Source organism: Rutidosis leptorrhynchoides, chromosome 4 (assembly GCF_046630445.1).
Source record: "Rutidosis leptorrhynchoides isolate AG116_Rl617_1_P2 chromosome 4, CSIRO_AGI_Rlap_v1, whole genome shotgun sequence".
NCBI classification, from domain to species: domain Eukaryota; kingdom Viridiplantae; phylum Streptophyta; class Magnoliopsida; order Asterales; family Asteraceae; genus Rutidosis; species Rutidosis leptorrhynchoides.
This window is the reverse complement of record NC_092336.1, coordinates 532,034,984-532,057,364: the sequence shown is the minus strand read 5'-3', so window position 1 is coordinate 532,057,364 and position 22,381 is coordinate 532,034,984. Positions and strand designations below refer to the sequence as shown.

Here is a 22,381-nt window from a genome sequence, read left to right as displayed (position 1 = left end):
AAGTTAACAATGAGTGCTGTCATGGTTTTAAACTTGATAGTCCAAGTTTTCTTAAACAGGAAGATGACATTGTAGACAATATTTAACTTTAAATAAAATATACATATCGAAGATGAACATTCGATTGGGCAAAATAGGGATTCATAACATTAGTACTCCGTTTACAGTTACGATTAAAATAAGTTGACACTGAAAATCTTTTTCCTCCTAGTTTGTTTTTGACTCAAATATATTTGTATTTTTACTATAGACAAAATTTCATTCCTCGTCCCTGAACTTTACATCGACTTTGACTCCCTGTCCTTTTTCTTTTTTTTGTGCATTCCTCGTCCCCAAACTATTAAAAGCGTACATCCCTCGTCCCCCCGTCTACTTTCTGTCTATTTTTCCGTTAACACCTATCACGTGCAGATCATGTGAGGGTAAAAAGGTCATTAAACTACAGGGACGAGGAGCGTAATTATATCTTCTTCTTCAATATTCAATTTTGTCCCCAAATCATACACCCTACTAAAATCAAATTCATTCCTCTTCTTCAATAAAACTTAAATCTAACACACAAAAAATTATCAAATAGAAACACAAATTCATTCCAGAAACCATGCAATCCATACGAATTCTAGAAAATTATTTTTTTCAACTTAATTAATTTGGCGAAATTATAGGGATTTGCAGGTTTTTGGTAACTGTAATCAAAATTAAAAAATTGAAAAAGAGATTGATACTGAAAAATTCTATTCAACTTAAATTTAATATTTAAATAACATTCAACATTAAAAATTAATTAAAATTGCAGTCAATTATCAATTAATTTAAAGATTGAAAAAATTGAAAATCAATATAATGTACATGATTTTTCGAATTAGGCTGTCGAACAAAAATTTTATGAAATGGAACCGGTCCAAACCCCTGCCTAGTAATTCAAGTGTTACGCATCCAACTCCCTGCCGAAACTTTGAACTCCGTCGCCGGCAGCCTCCGGTACGCCCTCACGTTCTCCTTCACCCTCAAATTGATGGCGGGATATGGTTAACCTCAGATCTGGTACGAACTCGAAAAAATCCGGCGACCTTAGCTCAGATTCGGTGACTGCGGTGCAAAGTGAAAACGAAATCACCCTAGATTCGTGAAAGATGAATAGAGAGTGGGTGTGTTTGTGTTTGTATTTGATGAATTGAGGTTTGGATTCTGAAAAGATTTGAAATTTTAGGGAGTATGGTTTTCTATTTGTGAAAGATGAATGATTTATCTATTTGTTTTCTGGATTGCATGGTTTCTTGAATGAATTTGTGTTTCTATTTGATAATTTTTTTTTTGTGTTAGATTTAAGTTTTATTGAAGAAAAGAAATGAATTTGATTTTATTAGGGTGTATGATTTGGGGACAAAATTGAATGTTGAAGAAGAAGACATAATTACGCTCCTCGTCCCTGTAGTTTAATGACCTTTATACCCTCACATGATCTGCACGTGATAGGTGTTAACGGAAAAATAGACAGAAAGTAGACGGGGGACGAGGGATGTACGCTTTTAATAGTTTGGGGACGAGGAATGCACAAAAAAAAGAAAAAGGACAGGGAGTCAAAGTCGATGTAAAGTTCAGGGACGAGGAATGAAATTTTGTCTTTACTATATAAATATTACGGAGTAACTATAAATATGTTATAAAGGAAATACGAAAAATCAACACGTTGTCAGGATGGCCGAGTGGTCTAAGGCGCCAGACTCAAGTTCTGGTCTTCGAGAGAGGGCGTGGGTTCAAATCCCACTTCTGACACAATTTTAGTTTTTTTTTTCAACTTTTTCCTATCTTACATTTTTACATTAATTCAGCTATTCACTCTTTTGGTCTTTCTTACGTAAATGAATATGCACGATATGAAACTTTAATCTTGAAATGTATTGGACAAGGCTAGTCTGGATGGTCTTTGATTTTATTATAGGTTTTGATGGTCCCTGTGTTATACTAGTAGTAGACCTCGTGAATCGCTGGATGTCGAAGGCGTCCTTGGGGTAATCTCGTAGTTTCTAAGGAGTGGAGATGATGTGGTCAGTCCACGGATTTTCCCTCCTTTTGCTGCATTTCGCTCAAAGGGTTGAAGGGAGATAGTGCATCAAGCTGTTCGCAAGGGCCAACTTGATCCTCTTCCCCAGGAATCCCAGATAAGGGAACCCTAGGAGATGTGCCGATACCAAGTATCGTCCATACTAGATCTGACCAACTGCTCATCCTACCTCATCTACGTTCTTGACAGTTTATCTTGGTCACAGTTAGAGTCTTTCAGTGGCATGCTTCGGTCCTCTTCCACATTACTTAGAAAAAGTGAGCCACCGTTTCAGGTACAAGCGATTTGGGTTTAAGTTGCATAAACTTAAACGGGTCAAAAGTGAAATTTTTAAAAGTGAAACAGTTGCAACATGTCAAGATGCGCCGCATCTATAGTTAGATGCACCGCATCAAAATACTTAAATTGTTACTGACTTTTGAGGACTACGAATTAGCCTACAAATGTGCCACATTCTGCTATTTGGTGAGCCGCACCTAACTAAAAAAAATGTGCCGCTTTTTGAATATGGGTTGGTTAGTTCATTATACAGCGGTGCAGCTAGGTAAGTGATTTATCTTTCGACACGTCGCGGGCGGGTCATGATATATCAAACTCGCTGCAAGTAAAATCAGACTCATGAATCCGTATACCCATTTGAATAACCTAAGGTATATGCGTTAATCCTCATACTTTATTTTTTTCAGCATTATCATACTTATAATTTTGAACATTTTGCATAATTTTTTTTAATTTTGTTGTTGTGTTAGTTTTTTTGATTAGTTAACTTGTTGATATATTCAGGTTATTGAAATTGACTAACTTAACAAAAACAATACTCCGTATTTATTAGTCTATATACATGGGTATGAGTGGGTAAAATGTATTATTCGTAGATGGGTTACGAGAGGTTCATGGATATATATTATACTTGCGACAGATAAAATATGAATCATGAGTTTGTGATATGCATTTGAATAACTTACAGGTATATCCTTTAACCTGCACACACCGGTTGACGGGTATACATCATTGACAGATGAGGAAACAATGGTGGACGGGCCCCAAATATAAGGTATCCATACCCCTCACTCGCATGTATCATACACATACACACTTAATATGACTTATAATTGATTCTTAAATTTTAAACACTTTATACAAATCTCGATTATCAAAATTGTTTATAAGACTACTTTAACATTTAACTTATGTTTAAGTCTCGCGAATACGCGGATTATAAACTAGTTTATATATTTATATGTTTAAAGAATACTACTCCGTAATCTCTGCTCCTCTATCTCTATCATCTCTATTTCTACTTTTCTATTCTATTCTATTCTACTATATATTAAAACAAAATATTAATAGAGCAATTATTTAATTTAGTTTTAAATGTCAACTATTAGATTCAAAAAAATTACAATCAATACCTCCATAATCTAACCATCCATTTGAAAATTTTAAACTAATAGTGCTATAACTAAAATTTTAAAATTAATCTACCAAAATTACCCATAAAACAATTAAAGGATTACAAACAATTAAATTGGGCATGGTGCTAATCTTATTCTTATTTACTTACGATTCAAAAGAAAACTATTAATTAATGATATATTTTTGCGTGGGTACGATAATGGCCAACATCAAAGGGACATCAACTTTTTTGCCTAACATAGTGGACTAGGTTTATTGTTCTAAATTCCGATTCCTATGCTCAATAAAATAAAAAATATTAGTCTACAATAATTCCGGAGTATAACAATTGTTCTAATATTATATTATTTAGGGAGTATATTATCATATTAACTATTAGACAAAAATGATGAATAGTAATCAGGAGCATTTTTATCCTTTCATTTTTTTTTAATACTTTTTTCTTCCTTTTTCCAAATAAAGCCCCTCAACTTTTTTTTTAAAAAAAACTCGACCCCCCAAACAAGGGGTTAAAGTGTCAAATAACTATTTTTATTAAAATCTTAACTAAACTCCATCCAAATATTCAACGGGTTATATCTTCTCGCTCGCAACGAGTTAAATTTTTCCGACACCATCGTTAAACTCGAAATAATTTTAGGAACACGATGTCACTAACAATAGGCAAAACTGACGCTTTTTAAAAAACGATAAATATTTGAGGTATTTTTCATACACGTTGATTTTGCGTTAAATTTTTAAAAGTCGACAATTCAATGGCGAAACGCGGAGATGTAAAATAACATTTAAATCTTTGACGGGTTATACCTTTTAGTTCGACTCGATTTGCGCTTCAACGACATGATCGTTAGCCACGAAATAATTTTACAAACTAAACACAATAAAATACATTGAAAATCGAACCCCCGGCGCGAAGCGAGGGTTCGATAACTAGTTAAAACAATAGTAGAGTAAAACATTATAGACTACATTTACTCCGTTTTTGGATGGTGGGCTTGCTCATCTTCCGTCCGGAGGCATTTGGTATAACATTATTCGTGCAAGAAATCAAATTGAAGAATTTCAGGTACCGTTCAAAAACTCGTTCAAGAAATCGATCAGTGATGGAGGTACTACTGACTTCTAGACAGAACCATGGTGTGGTACAGTGTGGTTTAAAAACAGCTTTCCCAGGTTATTTAGATTATTGGAGCGAAACAGTGAAGCGAAGGTGAAGGATCGGGTGTCGACAGATACTGAAAACATGCTGCAGTTCTCTTGGGAATGGGTACGTCCACCATCAGGTAGAACTCTCGATGAATTCATGGAAGTATCGAACCAGCTGTCTTCGATTACTCTTAATTTCAGTGAAAACGAAACATGGTCTTGGGAACTTGCAAACAATGGTGTCTTTAAAGTCAAGAAACTGGCTTCAATTATCCAATCAACCATGTTTCCACCTCCTTCTTCAACAAATCAAGAAACATTAAGGAACAATCTTGCGCCTAAAAAAGTTGAAATATTTGTTTGAATATTACTGAAAAAAGATTACTGGTTCGTGTTGAACTAGATAAGCGTGCGTTGACCGTCATAGCATTCGATGCCCCGCTTGCGATGATGACATTGAATCGGTTGATCACACAATATTCTCCTGTAAGCTTGCTATGGATGTTTGGGCTCGTATCTATAATTGGTGGGATTTGGGCAACCATTAGCCCTGGTCTTGGGGAAAGTCTTCGTGGAAAAACATCTCGTGCCGTGTCACCCTTGATTCAAAACTACGGCAAGTCGTGGAATGGGTAACCGCATATACTCTTTAGAAAAATCTGAATGTAAAGGTCTTTAAGAATAATAGTTCGTATGCTCCGGCTTTGGCTAATGAAATCTAAGTCAAATCCTTCGATTGGGTATCCGGAAGGTTCAAAGGATCAAGCGTCGAGTGGCATTCTTGGTTTACAAATCCATATAAGTATTTTGATAGTTAAGAATTTTCGTGTTGGCTGCTCCTTTAGCATCCAATCTTGTATTCGCTTTTAATCGAGTTTGTAATCGTTTTCTTTGTGTGCGGGTCTGTTAGCTTGTTGCAGCCCGCTCATGCATTGTACATTCGTTCTGTGAAAGTAATATAATACCATCTTGCTTTTGAAAAAGAAAAAAAAAATGAAACAAATTTACCATAAGTATGAGTCAGTTAAATCCTTTTTACTTATTGATGGATGCGGGTAATGAATATATCATATCAACTAAATAATTTGCGAGTATAACCATTAACCTGTTTACTTATATTTAGCTACACATTATTAAATTTTTAATCTTGAACCCATTGCATATTTATGTTAGTTTTTATTGTGTTAACTTTTGTGATTACTTTATTTGTAACATGTGGGCTGGCTCGTGGGTGGTGAGTATTTGCGGGTCATGGAAATGGTCAAAAAAATCAACTCGTTGATGGGTACATGGGTCGCGACGTATAAGAAAAAAACTATGGTGAACGTGTCGCAACTATAATGGGTCCACACGCAAGTGTCATCTTTGTACACACTTTAATAACAACATATATTTAATTCTTTTGCACACCTAATATAAATCGCCACTTTAATAACAATATATAATTGACTCTTAGGCGCCGTTTGGCTCACGGAATTCGATGAGATTCCGGAAGAATTGGAACTGAATTTAGACACGACGCATGTCTAAGTTCAATTATAATTCCGCCGGAATCCCATTGTATTCTGTGAACCAAACGGTGCCTTATAGTTTGCAGTTTTGCACACCTAATATAAATTGCGATTATTAGTGGTGCAATAAATAAACCACTTTAACCTACTTTTAACATCATCTAATATTTAAGACCCGCAAAAACACGAGTTATAAACTAGTATATTAATATTAACATAACTGTTATGATATGGATGGATTCTCATTTTGTACGCATGCAGATGAATAGAGATAATTGATAATCTTGCACAGTAAAATTATGAATTATTGATTACTATTTCACCTAATCTATAATTGAAAATGAAAACAAATAATGTACAGTTAACTTTTAGTATTATAAATACTCACTCAATTGTAAGGATATGTACACCATTCTTAAATAAGAATTTAATCTCTTCTTTCCTACTACTAAATTATAACACGTTATCAGCACGAAGAGCTTCGTATAATCAAGGTTATATGAGAAATCACAAGTCACTAATTAAAGGACCGAAGATGAAGAATATATAATGATATCATCTTCATCATATACTGAATCGTAAGAGGTAAAACTTCCACTTTATATATATTTATATTTATATATGTATTGATATATTGATTCAAATAGTAGGATTTTTAAACATACTATCAAATTTCCATATCTACCAAAATTAAACAAATCAAGGCTTACCTTCAAATTTCCAAATCTTGGCCTCGGATCTGAAAATCAATTTCAACTGAACATCATTGAGAGTGGGACGAACGCCATCAGCCAACTCCAAGAATTAAATGCGAATTTGAAAACAAATAAAATTAAAAATAATAAAAATAAAATAAACGCTAATCACATTGAGTTTGATTCTTACAAGATTTGAAACTTACAACTTTTTAAAGATGCAAAAAAAAAAGAAAAAAAGAAAAAAAAAAGGTAGGTGTATTTGACCATCGGTGTGATGACCCGAGAATTTCCAACCAAATTTAAACTTAATCTTTATATGTTTCCGACACGATAATCAAAATCTGTTAGACCGAGTCTCAAAATTTTTGAACTATTATATGGAATCATTTAACCCTTGACTATTTCTGACGATTCACGAACAATTTTGTGTAAATAAAAATTGTAAATATATATAAATAGATATATGATATTATATTATAAATCTATATAGTTATAGATATAAAATATTTCTACATTAAAGCATTTATACAGTATATAAATAATAAATGTCCAATAGAGGTATTTATATAGTATATAATATAAAATGTAATATAAATATATTAAAATAATTACAAATTTAATTATAATTATTACATGATTATTATTACATTCATTATCATTATCAATATCATTAAATTGTTATAGTTGATTTGTTAATATCAGTATTATTGTCACTAGTAGTAAAGTTGTAATTGTAACTATATGATTAATGTTAGTGATATTATTAAATAATACTATTATCATTAAAGGTTATTATTATTATTAATTAAGTATTAGTATTATTGTTACGACTATAACTATGATTATCATCATTATTATTTTTATGAAGATAATAAAAGTTTAGTATTAGTTCATAAAAATTAAGACTTGAATCATTTTAAAATTATTAGTATTATCATTAGTATTAGTAATATAATAATTATTATTATTAGTATTCTTATCAAATTAATAATAATTATAGATTTTTATTAATAAATTGACATCATTAATTTACTTAATATAACACTTATATAAATATAGATATGCTCCGTATATAACTATATAACAGATAAGTATATATAACAGATAATAAATAAATACAGATTTATAAATTACAGATATATTATGATACAGATGTAACACATAATGTTTACCAGTCATAATCAAAATTTATTTATTTTCTCTGCTCATAATTTGTACGATAACTACTAAATATTCGATTTCCAATCAGCTACCAAACAGATCCTGTTAAGAATGCTTGTCCACTTGCAATTTGTTTTTATTTCTTTTTCCTGATTCGTTGAACTTATCTGAGGTAGTTGAGTCGACATACTTGAACTATAAACAAGTAATTACCACATGTTATTGAAAAACTCACTCGACTTACATTACCCATTATTAATTCCAAATATCCTTTACAACATTCGAATTAATGAGCTTAATCATAAAAAAAATAGAAGAACTCAGGTAACTAACTCTGTTCCTGTATCATATTTCGAATACCTCAAATTTGAATCAGATTTCAAAAACTATAAATGCCATTATGTCAGGAATACCTTGTTGAATCTTTCTGCAAAATTCCAACTTTCAATTCGTTAAATCGAGTTAGAATTTTAAAAGTCAAAGTTTATGTATCAAAAGGTCAACGGATGTTCTTTAGCTAAATTCGAAGTTTCAGTTGCAAATCGAGTCAAATTGATAATTTTTATAGCTTCTAGAGATGTTTTAAAACATATTTTGTGTTATGATCTTTGGCTAAAAAGTTTCAGAAATCTAAAACGATTATTGAGTTCTTGTATTTTTTTTTTCGATACAGCAACAGACCTTTTTCTCTTATTTTTATTTTATTTTTTAAATTTAATTCACCATCTAAATCGTTTCTGTATATATATTCCATTCCTAAAACTAAAAAAAGTAATTGAATTGGAACTTGGTTTTGATCACTGGTCGATTGGTTGGAAGTGAAGAAGATGAGAGAAATAGAAAGAATAATTAAATAAATTTGAACCAGTTAAAATCAGAAAAGCAGACTGGGACGAGTGGTTTGTGGGTGGAACGCTAAGCTAAAGGTCTCAGGCTCGATTCCTTGCTGCAGCGATTAATTAATTTTTTCTTTTACAACATGCTCATGGACTTCCGACTTGGGCCGAGAGACTCAGGGTGGTTGTTGGGCTGAGATGGTCCAGTCTTCAAATTGGGCCGTAAATGGATGAGTGGGTTAGTGAGATTGTTGGATTGCTATGGTAGTTGGGCCGAGATTCGAGTTATGATTAAGTGATGTGAGATAATCTTAGAAAAATTATATTGGACGAATGGTATGCGTGTATGTTGGAGAAGCGAGAGGTCTGGGGTTCAAGCCTTGGCAGAGGCAATTATTTTTTTTAGGCTTGTTTCTTCAAAGGTTGTGCTCTACAATTATTAAGTATTATCATTATTATTATTAGTATTATAATTTTTATTATTTTATTATGATTTTAATTACAATTATGATTTTTAGTATTATTATTATTGTTATCACTAATATTATTAATAATCCTATATTATCATTAAATAATACTATTATCATTAGTAATAAGATTATTAGTATTATTATTAGGTACTAAGTATTATTATCAAAAGTATTGTTTTCATTATCATTATTATTGATATTATTATTATTACTACCAAAATTATTAATGGAATTATTATCATTCCTATTATCATTATCATTTTCAAAATTATCATTTTTATTATCACTATTATTTTTTTTATCAATATCATTATTATTACTATTATCATCATTATTATCACTATTATTGTTATTATTACAAATAAATATTATTTTACAAAATACATTACAAATATATTAATATTACATATTACTAGATTTTTACGACATTTAGTAAACTATATATATACAAATATAATATAAATATATATATTCTTATCACATATAAATATATAAATATATATATTCTTATCACATATAAATCTTAAAATAAATTCTATTTTTATATATATTATGATAAATGGTAAATATTATATTATTAAACTACTCTAAGTATTTACTATACTAATAAATGTATTATATAAATAAATATTAACTACTTAAAGTATATAGGATAAATATAACTTATTTAGTAATACTACATATAAATTATTAATATATAAATTTGTTAGTTGTTATTACGTGTTTTAATATATATATACGAATGATATAGGTTCGTGAATCCGAGGTCAACCCTGCATTGTTCAATGTCGTTATATGTATTTTTACTACAAAATACAATAGGTGAGTTTCATTAATCCCCTTTTTAAATGCTTTTGCAATATATATTTTTAGAACTGAGAATACATGCGTTGTTTTATAACTGTTTTACGAAATAGACATAAGTATTGAAACTACATTATATGGTTGAATGATCGAAATCGAATATGCCCCTTTTCATTAAGTCTGGTAATCTAAGAATTAGGGAACAGACACCCTAATTGACGCGAACTCTAAAGATAGATCTATTGGGCCCAACAAGCCCCATCCAAAGCACCGGATGCTTTAGTACTTCGAAATTTATATCATGTCCGAAGGAGGATCCCGGAATGATGGGGATATTCTTATATGCATATTGTTAATGTCGATTACCAGGCGTTCAATCCATATGAATGATATTTTTGTCTCTATGCATGGGACGTATGTTTATGAGAAATGAAAATATGAAATCTTGTGGTCTACTAAAATGATAAAATGATTATTTATGATAAACTAATGAACTCACCAACCTTTTGGTTGACACTTGAAAGCATGTTTATTCTCAGGTATGAAATAAATCTTCCGCTGTGCATTAGCTCATATTAGAGACATTACTTGGAGTCATTCATGACATATTTCAAACGACGTTGCATTCGAGTCGTTGAGTTCATCAAGATTATTATTAAGTCAATTATAGTTAGATGTATTATGAAATGGTATGCATGCCGTAACTTTTGATGTAATGAAAGATTGTCTTTTCAAAAACGAATACAATGTTTGTAAAATGTATCATATAGAGGTCAAGTACCTCGCGATGTAATCAACTGTTGTGAATCGTTTATAATCGATATGAACTTCGTCCGGATGGATTATGACGGGTTTCTACAGTTAGTATCAGAGCGGAGGTCTTAGCGAACCAGGTCTTGCATTAGTGAGTCTAACTGATAGTTGTTAGGATGCATTAGTGAGTCTGGACTTCGACCATGTCTGCATGTCAAAAGTTTTGCTTATCATTTCTAGTCGGAAATCATCTGCTTATCCTCCTTAGAAAGTTACCTACTTATCATTCTTAGTCTAGATACATCTTACTGCATTGATTGCATAAAAAATGTATAGACAAAACTCATATCTTAGCGTATCCGCTAATTCATATCTTAGCATATCTATTACTGTAAACCTTGCCTGACATACTCCGTATATTTCTCCGTAACTTATGGGATTTTAGTATTATATATGCATATGTAACTTATGTATTACAGGGTACTAATCTACATCCTATAATCTGTTTCTTATCGAAATCCTTTAGCTGATCGTACGAGATGAATCCCTCAACCAGTTCGAGTTCCTCAGATTCCGATAGCTATTCTGATAGTTATTCCGACAGCTATTCCGATATGGATTTCCACTCGAACTCCGAAAGCAGTATAACCAGAATGAATAAACCAATCAGCCATCCCCAATTCATCTGATGGGTTCGTAGTCGACTTAATCAATGGAGACGCGAAGAAGGCGATCCCTTCCACCAATCGAATTCACCTCTTGACAATGAACCTGAAACGTTTACTGGCGAACCTGTTTGAGACACCATTTTCTCTCTCATTTCCAAAGTATCTCATCACGATCATATACTATCTCAGATTCTAAACCTCATTCATCCGCTCGTCCGAACCGACAATCATCCCGGTATAATAGAAGAAGTTAACGAACTTCGCGCCTGAGTTGTAACCTTGGAAAAATATGGTCCAAAATGTACCAGCTTCAGCAACATCAACTGCATCAACTGTACCACCAGCAACAACACAAACCACAACAACACACGCCTCAACATCACAATCGGTACCCCGATCATAATCATCGTTCTACATGACGTTCTGCATCATTTATCTTCGTTCAACATGGCGAATATGTAATCTCTAATGTTTTAGAGATTATATATTCTTGTTCTAACGTAGATCAAATGAGTTTAATATCATATTAACTCATTAAATCCATAATTACGTCTGAAGAAAATACATATGTATATATGTTTTCATAAAGGTTGTAATTAAAATTTTTATTGTACAAACTGTTAATGGTGAAAATATTTTAACGGGTAGGTAATACCCGAGGAATATTTAGATTTCGCATTAATAAGTTACATTGTACATTCTTCGAATCCGATTCAACAGTCAATTACTATCCTACTTACAACCACAGCTATACGAATCCGTTCATCACAGAATAACCATTTTCATTCAATTTCATATTTGGATTTTGACCTATCATAATCCGACAAGTGGCATAATGAAGGAAACATGGTACAAAATAAAATTTGTTAGAAACAAACAAATTAACTATGAGAAATTTTGTTAAGAATCCACGCTAACAAAATCCTAGCTAACTGTTCCTAGCTAACTGATTACATTTAATTTATCGCAATTTATTTTATCACAATTTACATTCTCGCAATTTTATTTATTGTCATTTAATTTCTGTTATTTATTTTACGCACTTTATTTATCGTCATTCTGTTATTTACGCATTTTAAATATCGAGACACGTATACAATGTTTTGATATATCATATCGACCCATCTATATATATATATATATATATATATATATATATATATATATATATATATATATATATATATAGTTTGAGTTGTGATCGAGTCTGAGACGTATACGGGTCACGATACGTATTAATTAATTCGAATATTATATATTAAACTATATATGAACTACTGGACTGTTATTGTGGACTATCAACTGTGGACTACCAACACTGGACAATTAAAAATGAATTAAAATATTAATTATAACATATGAAACTAAACAATTCTTCAAGTTGCCACTTGATTTCATTATAAACCCCATTCGTATCATCACAATTACAATCTGCGTTCAAACCCTTCATGATTCTTGAAAATACCTCAATCAATAGGATGAATCAACCGCACTTCATCTACGGGAGAAAAGAGTGATGCATTTAGTTATGCATCTAAAAAACTCTCGGAAACTGAGTAAATATTTAACACATAGTTGTGCTAATTCCTTTAGTGTTATTATTACCCAAAATAAATTGGTAATTCCTTTCAAAGTAGCAAATTTTGTCACAGCTCCAGCAAATCAACTTCGACTTTTCGTTCGAAACAACCTTATTATCACCTTGATTTATATGTATGCTCTTTTATTGTTACCGGGGAACCTTTTATATTCCACCATATTACCGTCAGCGTTTAATCATCTAAAAACACAATTCTCTTGAAATCACCTCAGATCGATAACCAATGATTCAGATATGGTATCAGTAAATGTAGAAGAATCGGCAAGCAGTACTTTGAAAACTCACAGCATATCTACATCAACAGTTAGATGTATAACATTTATCTCTTAGAATAATGATCTTCCATTCTGAAATTCTGAAAAGCACCCAGTCTGCGAACCAATACTCTGAATTTTAAAAAGTTGAATGAACCAATAAAAACTGTAAACGACCCTAATCATCAGAAGTTTGATGATAAAGAATAGTATGTTGGAAAAGCTCAGAAAAATTGGAACTGGAAAATGGATTGAGCTAACCACAAAGGAGACCAAGGACAAATACAAAGACCATACCATATATTCAAAGAATCCAGGTAATTCTGGATCCGATGAAACCTTCAACGAATATCTTGCTCCGTACTCATGTTAAAAATCTTGCGAAAAATCTTTCTTCATCAACCATCGAACTTAGAAATTCCAAAATATCATCATCAATATCTTCAATATTTCTGAGGATATTTTCATAAATATTCTCGTCCGAAATTATATACCTCCTCGTGCTTCCTGTGTATCATTATGTTGGAAACATTCAATAGAAAATTTAGTACCGAAAAGCAGATTATGCGAAACTAGGAAGAAAGCCGTGGACAAATCATAAAGAATAAGTTTGACTTCAAAGAATCCAAATGATTCAATGTCGGCTAAAGTCTTTAGCGAATATCTTGCTCCTTACTCTAAACTCTTGCGGACAATAGTCTCCATTATCCTCTGATCTTAGATATTCAAAGATATTATCGTATCTTTCATTATAAATATCCTCGATATTTCTGAATATATTTTCATAACTAATCTTATCTGAAATTATTAATCTCTTCATGATATCAGTGTTACATCATATAGAAACTGTTAGTTTCTATATTCTGTAAACTTTTGAGCTTAAAAATATGAATGTTATTGAAGTAATGTTGAGAACTGGTGTATGAGTTAGTATAATATAATGACACTTGATCAACGTGATTATATTACAGTAAGTCATGCTGAGTTCTAATGGGACATGATGGGTCACAGTAGATCATACCACCATCATGTGTCATGTTACATAACTCTTTCATTCTAATTAACTTCTGAACATATCAAGAAAGTATATTATTGATAGCTCTATTCTCAATGATTCTGGTAATTTGACGAATCAAATCGTGCTATTACGTTATTTCTTGATTATAACATTAAATTCATTCGAAACTCCATACTTACAAATTCTAGACCATTACTCGTTTTACTAGAGATCGAGAGGAGATTAAAAAGACGAAGAGCACCGAAACATAAAGGAAGATATAAAACTCGACAACAACACTGAAATTACAATAATTAAAAATTAAAACATCACGACAATTAAAAATTAAAAGATTACAATCAAACTACTCGTCGTCGTCAATTGTCATCTGCAAAGTAGCGTTCACCAGTCATTTCACCATCCGTGAGGTACTCTGGAGACATCGGTATTTCTCTTGATGCCTCGACTGCTGCTTCAGCTGATTCATCGAGGTAACGATAACCCAACGTCTCTTCATCTTCAAGAACCGCATACAAAGAAATGTGTTTACCGCGATCTTCAATAGTATCTTTTATAAAGTACCATTGATCATCGATACACATAAAACTTGCCCTACAATCCGCATCATAATCGTCTTTATAAAAGAACACAGACGTGAATTCACACGGAACTTTTTCCTTCAAAAAGGATAGCAAGTCTTGTAAACCAACATCACGAATGTCGATATCTTCAAACGAAATACTGTCGCTCCACTTATATTCTTTCATTTGATTACGGAAATCACCTCTGTAATGAACATCGAATGAAACAATCATTGGGGGAAGTGTTAACATTTTGCAGTTTGGGAGTGTTTGATTTTAATTTTGAGAAAGGTGGAAATATAGAAGAAATATATGTTTAAGTGTATAAAATGAAGTATATGGTTGGTGTTTTTATAGTGTAAAAGTGACCGTTGGGATAGCCGTTGAAATTTTTTTTGTTTATTTTTTTATTTTAATAACGGCTAAAAATTTGGGCAAGTTTTTGGGAGAAGGTGGACAATGCTCGTTGGGACCTCTCTCATGATAGTTTCATTCGTGCTCTTCGAATAATCGAATTATTTTATCTGTATTATTTTGTAATGATGAAAACTCTATTTATCAGCTCATATTCGTCAGAAAAACATTCTTATTGTTAGCCATGACGACTTCACTCAAATTTCGGGACGAAATTTCTTTAACGGGTAGGTACTGTGATGACCCGTGAATTTCCAACCAAATTTAAACATAATCTTTATATGTTTCCGACACGATAATCAAAATCTGTTAGACCGAGTCTCAAAATTTTTGAACTATTATATGGAATCATTTAACCCTTGACTATTTCTGACGATTCACGAACAATTTTGTGTAAATAAAAAATGTAAATATATATAAATAGATATATGATATTATATTATAAATCTATATAGTTATAGATATAAAAGATTTCTACATTAAAGCATTTATACAGTATATAAATAATAAATGTCCAATAGAGGTATTTATATAGTATATAATATAAAATGTAATATAAATATATTAAAAGTAATTACAAATTTAATTATAATTATTACATGATTATTATTACATTCATTATCATTATCAATATCATTAAATTGTTATAGTTGATTTGTTAATATCAGTATTATTGTCACTAGTAGTAAAGTTGTAATTGTAACTATATGATTAATGTTAGTGATATTATTAAATAATACTATTATCATTAAAGGTTATTATTATTATTAATTAAGTATTAGTATTATTGTTACGACTATAACTATGATTATCATCATTATTATTTTTATGAAGATAATAAAAGTTTAGTATTAGTTCATAAAAATTAAGACTTGAATCATTTTAAAATTATTAGTATTATCATTAGTATTAGTAATATAATAATTATTATTATTAGTATTCTTATCAAATTAATAATAATTATAGATTTTTATTAATAAATTGACATCATTAATTTACTTAATATAACACTTATATAAATATAGATATGCTCCGTATATAACTATATAGCAGATAAGTATATATAACAGATAATAAATAAATACAGATTTATAAATTACAGATATATTATGATACAGATGTAACACATAATGTTTACCAGTCATAATCAAAATTTATTTATTTTCTCTGCTCATAATTTGTACGATAACTACTAAATATTCGATTTCCAATCAGCTACCAAACAGATCCTGTTAAGAATGCTTGTCCACTTGCAATTTGTTTTTATTTCTTTTTCCTGATTCGTTGAACTTATCTGAGGTAGTTGAGTCGACATACTTGAACTATAAACAAGTAATTACCACATGTTATTGAAAAACTCACTCGACTTACATTACCCATTATTAATTCCAAATATCCTTTACAACATTCGAATTAATGAGCTTAATCATAAAAAAAAATAGAAGAACTCAGGTAACTAACTCTGTTCCTGTATCATATTTCGAATACCTCAAATTTGAATCAGATTTCAAAAACTATAAATGCCATTATGTCAGGAATACCTTGTTGAATCTTTCTGCAAAATTCCAACTTTCAATTCGTTAAATCGAGTTAGAATTTTAAAAGTCAAAGTTTATGTATCAAAAGGTCAACGGATGTTCTTTAGCTAAATTCGAAGTTTCAGTTGCAAATCGAGTCAAATTGATAATTTTTATAGCTTCTAGAGATGTTTTGAAACATATTTTGTGTTATGATCTTTGGCTAAAAAGTTTCAGAAATCTAAAACGATTATTGAGTTCTTGTATTTTTTTTTCGATACAGCAACAGACCTTTTTCTCTTATTTTTATTTTATTTTTAAATTTAATTCACCATCTAAATCGTTTCTGTATATATATTCCATTCCTAAAACTAAAAAAAGTAATTGAATTGGAACTTGGTTTTGATCACTGGTCGATTGGTTGGAAGTGAAGAAGATGAGAGAAACAGAAAGAATAATTAAATAAATTTGAACCAGTTAAAATCAGAAAAGCAGACTGGGACGAGTGGTTTGTGGGTGGAACGCTAAGCTAAAGGTCTCAGGCTCGATTCCTTGCTGCAGCGATTAATTAATTTTTTCTTTTACAACATGCTCATGGACTTCCGACTTGGGCCGAGAGACTCAGGGTGGTTGTTGGGCTGAGATGGTCCAGTCTTCAAATTGGGCCGTAAATGGATGAGTGGGTTAGTGAGATTTTTGGATTGCTATAGTAGTTGGGCCGAGATTCGAGTTATGATTAAGTGATGTGAGATAATCTTAGAAAAATTATATTGGACGAATGGTATGCGTGTATGTTGGAGAAGCGAGAGGTCTGGGGTTGAAGCCTTGGCAGAGGCAATTATTTTTTTTAGGCTTGTTTCTTCAAAGGTTGTGCTCTACAATTATTAAGTATTATCATTATTATTATTAGTATTATAATTTTTATTATTTTATTATGATTTTAATTACAATTATGATTTTTAGTATTATTATTATTGTTATCACTAATATTATTAATAATCCTATATTATCATTAAATAATACTATTATCATTAGTAATAAGATTATTAGTATTATTATTAGGTACTAAGTATTATTATCAAAAGTATTGTTTTCATTATCATTATTATTTATATTATTATTATTACTACCAAAATTATTAATGGAATTATTATCATTCCTATTATCATTATCATTTTCAAAATTATCATTTTTATTATCACTATTTTTTTTTTTATCAATATCATTATTATTACTATTATCATCATTATTATCACTATTAATGTTATTATTACAAATAAATATTATTTTACAAAATACATTACAAATATATTAATATTACATATTACTAGATTTTTATGACATTTAGTAAACTATATATATACAAATATAATATAAATATATATATATTCTTATCACATATAAATATATAAATATATATATTCTTATCACATATAAATCTTAAAATAAATTCTATTTTTATATATATTATGATAAATGGTAAATATTATATTATTAAACTACTCTAAGTATTTACTATACTAATAAATGTATTATATAAATAAATATTAACTACTTAAAGTATATAGGATAAATATAACTTATTTAGTAATACTACATATAAATTATTAATATATAAACTTGTTAGTTGTTATTACGTGTTTTAATATATATATACGAATGATATAGGTTCGTGAATTCGAGGTCAACCCTGCATTGTTCAATGTCGTTATATGTATTTTTACTACAAAATACAATAGGTGAGTTTCATTAATCCCCTTTTTAAATGCTTTTGCAATATATATTTTTGGGACTGAGAATACATGCGTTGTTTTATAACTGTTTTACGAAATAGACACAAGTATTGAAACTACATTATATGGTTGAATGATCGAAATCGAATATGCCCCTTTTCATTAAGTCTGGTAATCTAAGAATTAGGGAACAGACACCCTAATTGACGCGAACTCTAAAGATAGATCTATTGGGCCCAACAAGCCCCATCCAAAGTACCGGATGCTTTAGTACTTCAAAATTTATATCATGTCCGAAGGAGGATCCCGGAATGATGGGGATATTCTTATATGCATATTGTTAATGTCGATTACCAGGTGTTCAATCCATATGAATGATATTTTTGTCTCTATGCATGGGACGTATGTTTATGAGAAATGGAAATATGAAATCTTGTGGTCTACTAAAATGATGAAATGATTATTTATGATAAAATAATGAACTCACCAACCTTTTGGTTGACACCTGAAAGCATGTTTATTCTCAGGTATGAAATAAATCTTCCGCTGTGCATTAGCTCATATTAGAGACATTACTTGGAGTCATTCATGACATATTTCAAACGACGTTGCATTCGAGTCATTGAGTTCATCAAGATTATTATTAAGTCAATTATAGTTAGATGTATTATGAAATGGTATGCATGCCGTAACTTTCGATGTAATGAAAGATTGTCTTTTCAAAAACGAATACAATGTTTGTAAAATGTATCATATAGAGGTCAAGTACCTCGCGATGTAATCAACTGTTGTGAATCGTTTATAATCGATATGGACTTCATCCGGATGGATTAGGACTGGTTTCTACAATCGGATTACTTGGTAGTGATGGATTTGGGAGAAAGGGTGAAAAAAAAATGAAATTTGATTTTAGATGTTTCTAGAGATAAAATGATATACAACATGAGGTGATACAAAGATATTGATAAAGTAAAATCATATACAACAACATGAGGTTTTACCCTTTCTTTGTCGATAACAGTCACAATTTTTCAGAGCCCCTATTCTCTGACATGAATTGACCAATAATAAATCAATAATTGAATGAAATGAAAAAAAAGATAGCTGAGAGAATTGAACGGTGGAAAGAAAAAGATATTCATGGGGGAGTTGAATGGGGTACATAGGTAAGTGTGTGGAAGTTGTACGATTAAAATGAGTGTCAAAAGCTTGGAGCATATTATTATTTCTGGAGCACTATACTTATATAGTTACCCCACATAATATTATACTCCGTAATACTATAAAGTTAAATTAGTACTGTAATTTTTATAATTCAGACTATCAATTCAGAACACTTATTAAACACCATTTTCTCATTCAGATTCAGAGTCTCTAAACAATTCAGATATGAGCCTTTCAGCACTAAATCATTCAGATTTTATTAAACGCACCCGTGCTACTCCATTTATCATTTTATCATAAATATTAAATTACAAGATAACTGTTGCAGTCAAATATTCACACTTTTTGTCCTCTTTGATGAGATAAAAAAAAGGAAGAGAAAAGAAAAAAAACCTTATTTTCAAACTTAATACTCCGTAACTTTATACTCCGTAACTTTAATTACTATTATTAAATATTATAATTATAATTATGATTAATATTATAATTTGTTAATATTATAATTTTTTTGTAGTATATTATAATTGGTTTAAAGGTTATTCTTAATGTAACAATTAGGTAATGATATACCCACCACCATTTTTTTTATAAATCCAACATCAATAGGCTATACTAATAAGCATACTACTATTCATTGTTCAAACCAATGGTCATTGAAGTGTGATGCATTACGGGTGATCAGGACCTTTCCACTTTATTTATAAACTTCTACAAAACGTTTATCTAAACGCAAAATATCAATAATTTATCAACCTGACGCAACGAGAGGGGCTTACCACTAGTTGAAACTAAACACAAAGCTTCTCATTCACGTTTGCGCATTAAACGTTGGATGTCCTTATGTTACAACTTTAATTTTGTATATTAGGTGAGGTATGGATCGAAAGAGTAGCATAAGAATTTGTAAAAAAATATCTCTGCATATATCTTTGATTTATAGCCAATAACCAATAATATATAAATATAAATACAATGGAGAGGCATAATATAATGACCCGGAAAATTTTGACTCATTTTTAAGTCAAATATCCATATGATTTAATAATTCTGACACGATAAGCAAAGTCCTTTATGTTGAGTCTCAAAAATTTTGAAATGTTTTCGTACATTCATTCAACCTCGACCATTCCCAACGATTTATGAACAAATTATAATTTAAAACTTGAGACTCGATAAGAAAAATATTACGTGATTTACTCTCTTAAATGAAAACGCTTTACAATATAATATTTTCTATTATTAAAATGCTTTTAAATTATATAAAATGTATTTTTGAATATAATTAGTTTTGAAAACATATATATACTATGCAAATGCTACGGTGACTAAATTTTCTATATAATAAAACTACTCACTAAAGATACGTACTAGAAATAGTTAATAGTGCAAATTGACTACTCCATACAATTTAAACTGTTGCTATTAAATTAAATAGAAGAACGTGATTTATTTAATTAAATAATGAGATCGGAGATCATGGGTCATTTGTTGAAGTGTGGTCGTGGGACAAACCACACTCCTTCACACGTACCAACTCTTTCAATGTATCCACCATGCTAGTATCAAAAAGTATCTAGAGAATTATAGATATATTATAACTACCTTTTTAAATTTTAAACACTAAGAGTTAAAAATGCATACAGTTAATGATTTGCAATTATTCAATAAAGTGTTTAAAGGTAAGTAATTATTAGTTGTCATGAAAAGGATAAAGATTTTAACGTTATCATAAATTTTGAAATTTTTCTAATATTTTTTTTTTTGACATTTATTATTGTTAACGGGACATCAAATAGCGGTACTACGTGTAAAAAAAAAGTGAAACAAGATGTCCCGAGAGTCTAAATTGATGGCAACTTAAGACTTTTATGTTACATTTTTATTTATTTATTTTATATATTATTATATTTATTTATTATATTATTATATTTAATTATTATATTACCTTTGCAAATGGGATCAATTTGTCGGCAAGTAAAAAACAAGTTATGAGGCTAAAGTGCAATAGTTCATTGCATGCGTAAATTGTTTAATTATTTAATATAATTATATTAATCAAATTCGCTTATTTAAATCTCAGTTTACTGCTTGAGTCTCAAAAAGAAAAACCACACACGACACAAGCACAAATGAGATACTCCGTAATTTTTATATTTTTTTTAGATCAAACACATATCTACATCTATATCTTAGTAAGTCTATTTATTATTATTATTATTATTATTATTATTATTATTATTAGTATTAGTATTCTTACAAAATAATACATAAAATACTACGAAGGGGTTATGCTCGGGTGATTTTCAAAATGAGTTTTCAAACGGGTTTTAGCTAAGGAAATTATGGGTATTGTTCGAGTATTGTTCGTGAATCAAAGGCTAACCTTTCATTTGTCATCGCCGTTGCGTATGCATACTTTTCCTACAATATTGAACCACAATATTGATATGTGAGTTTATAGATCCCTTTTTAATTGCTTTTGGAATCTATATTTTTGGGCTGAGAATACATGCACTTTACTTTAAACGCAATGGATACAAGTACATACTAAATTCTACACTGAGTTTGAACCAAAAATCCCTTAGCTTTGGTA

The 22,381-nt window shown here is 30.2% G+C and overlaps 1 non-coding gene across 1 annotated transcript; it reads left to right on the top strand.

Annotated features, from left to right (window-relative positions):
- Positions 1-1,692: 1,692 nt before the first annotated feature.
- TRNAL-CAA (transfer RNA leucine (anticodon CAA)) lies at positions 1,693-1,776 on the top strand. Its single transcript has one exon. It is a non-coding gene; the product is annotated as a tRNA-Leu (tRNA).
- The last annotated feature ends 20,605 nt before the right edge of the window (positions 1,777-22,381 follow it).